Genomic DNA, 3,276 nt, shown 5'->3' with positions numbered 1-3,276 from the left:
GAGAGAAAGAGAGAGAAACGATCAATCATCTTTCTTCGTTAATGTAGTGATAATAGAGATATTTTATTTCGATATTCTTGTAGTCATGTGTATGAACAGTCTCTCTATTATTTTTCATGACTGGATGATATCGTCCAGTTAATTAAAATTCGATCAAATAAACTGAGAGACACAATAGTGACGACTGATAATAATCTGCATCCGGATATCTGACTTGCATTTTTTTTCGTTTAGCATCAGCTAAACTGAAAGCTACTCGTTAATACTCGTTTTTTTCTTTGTTTCTCTTTGTCTCTCTCTCTCTCTTTCTCTCTCTTTTTCCTTTCCTCTCTTTTCTCTGTGGGGATATTCTCGGTTTCTGTTCTTTTTTCGGCACGAATGCCTACGGTTTTTATCTATTATTAAAAGCGAGGCGCGGCTGTGCTTCGGCATGCCACCCGTTTTGCTGCTGCTTAACGATTAGTCAATCAAGCAAGAGATTTCTCAAAATTCTTCCAAGTAGATTTACCTTCAATCGGCCAAATCTATCCAAACTCTTGTGCTCCATCGACTTCCCTTGAATTAACCCCCTAACAATTAACCATATTAATTGTAGTGTCACATTTGCACTATGACTTCATAATCTTCAAATGTCAGTGAAATTATGTGAAACGTTTAATGCATTTGTATTGTATAAATGTAAGACTCTGTAGATGATCGTACGTGATCCAGCATGTAAAAATTCACAGTGAACTGTGATTATTTAGTTTTAGATTAGTCAGTTTTGAGTGCCAAACATTGTGCAATGGGCCAAAATGTACGAAAAGAATAAGAGTTATCCTTTGATACGACAACCGTTTGTGATCGCTCCTTATTTAGAATATTTAGACAGATATTTAGTAGTTAATTAGAATCCACATAATGGTCTATCGCGCGGTGTCTGTCATAAATCTCTTGCTCTGGTGCAAAGAAATATTGGATCTTCTGGATACGATGAAACTTTCTTGTTGTAGCACTTTTTAATTTGTCACGTAGTAATCTTTCATGTAGTAATCAATCTCGTATGTCGATCACGCTCCTGATGGTGTCGATGGTGGTTCATCTGATCCATCTGGTACATCTGGTCCATCATTCGAAGGTAGATACTGCTCGCGATGATGTTACACGAGGAAATGTTATCTGCTTGTAACGACCGTGATGAGTCGTGAGAATTAAATCTGCACTGATTAGAATACAACGAGATGTATTAGGTATGTACTCGTACTTGTTGAACATTGTGTGATCGGATTGAAATAGACTCGGTATTCGTCGCGAGTCGCAACAATGCTCGCTCCACGTGTAATGAAGGCGCGGCCATCCTATATCTACACGAAGGATACGACACGCGGCCCCAATGTCCCCATCCCCGTCATCCCCGAGCGAGCAACCCCGATCAACACAGGGACGTAACTTGATCTTCAACGTCCACGGAGATGCAGATTTCGATCGCACTGGATCGCGCCTAGCGTACGTTTATAATCAAGTATTACATTTACATATGTTGCTCTTCTCAATATCTTTCATTTGTCAACTTAGAGATCATGGGCCTAACAACATTGACAAATTTTATTTTATTATAAAAATAGCAATCACGCAGCTAAAATTCTACGTTCTTTTCCAATGTTGAGCGGAATTTAATAATGACGATAATTACTCCGTCCCAGAATACGATCATCACGTGTCTCGCAGTTTCTCTTGATGTCCTTTTGCTGGTTAAAAATATTTTATATAAGAGAAGTCACTAAGAGAAAAACCGATACCTTGCACAACAGACGTTGGAAGTTGGGAACAATACTGCAGACAATGAGAAATCGAAAACAACCGCGATCTAGCATGTGTGCCATGTGTGCCATGTGTGGTAGGATAGTTGGCGCATGCGTCTATTAATCAATAAGAGACTTACTGCACGCACCCCTTTGCTTCGTCTGTTGTCGTGACCTGTCAGATGACTTGGAAGTTCGTTGGAAATATCGTTGGTGATATACATGTATGACTGATATGGAGATTCTTCTAGAATCTAGAATCAAGATATCATTCACTTACGGAAAATTTCTCGGAGCGTACTAGCTTGCATCTATCACTGACATAAATAATCAAAACTGCGATCGGGATCACTTGCAGGTTTTTTCCAGCGTAATGTCGAGCGATGGTGGTATTTCTCTTAATGAGACTTCGGCATATTTTCGAGAAGGAAGAAACCTAAAAAATTAAATTGAATTAAATTGAGAGACTTTACTATGCGCCACACAAAGAAAGTATCAATATCGTGATAATGCCTATATAGGAAGCATGGGCGTATATACATATACAGGATTTTTTCGGGAAAATAATTTTTATCAACTTATTTTGTGTTATATAGCAATTTTTCGCGTTAATGAATTGCTTTTTCTCTATATATTTTAGAGTTTGGAATATCTTCTTCCTGTTCCTAATTTTGAAAGAAAATATTGGGTTTGTAAATAACTTTTTTTCCTGAAAAAAAAATATAGACAAAAGTTATAGTTATTACACAAAGTAATATAGTTATTAAAAACGAAATATGTAGTATTATGGATGGAGTATTCATTAATATCTCGGCGCATATCTTGTTTTCCGGCTCAGAAAAATTTTCCGGCTTGCCAAAATTTTCTTTATACGAGTATATTGGACGAGTATATTGGACAATGCATCAATTGTCAAAGAACAATTTCGAAAGGAATTCGAGAAATTATTCATATAGTCATAAGAGAAAAAGTTATTTTATATGACAATAAAAAAATTACTCAAAAAAGAAAATTGTACTTCTTCATAAATAAAAATAAATAAAATATTTCGGGAAGGGGGGAATTGAATTCCCTATAAATCTCCGTTTTGCATTCCTGAATATGCCCATTCTTAGGAATATTTTATGCACGCGTAACAATTAGAGTTTGTGTTTACAATTAGTTCAGGTATGTGTATTATACAGAGTTGGAAAGTAATGCGTTATTTGTAATTATAATATTTAATTTAGCCATTATACTACAAGGTCGTGTCACTAGTGACTGAATGATTCCTGTTCATGCAAATTTCATCGAGTCTTTCTAATTATAAATTATACTACATTTATATACATTTTATTATTTTCCAAAATGAAGTTTCAATGCTTAAAGTAACGATTCGTTCAAATAACTGTAATGGTATCGCATTATTTTTTTTTTTAAAGGTAACGTTCCCAACTCTGATATTATTATTTTATATATATATATATATATATATATATATATATATATATATATA

The sequence above is a fragment of the Atta cephalotes genome (assembly GCF_000143395.1).
Source record: "Atta cephalotes unplaced genomic scaffold scaffold00075, whole genome shotgun sequence".
In the NCBI taxonomy this organism is placed as follows: domain Eukaryota; kingdom Metazoa; phylum Arthropoda; class Insecta; order Hymenoptera; family Formicidae; genus Atta; species Atta cephalotes.
This window is presented reverse-complemented; position numbering follows the sequence as displayed.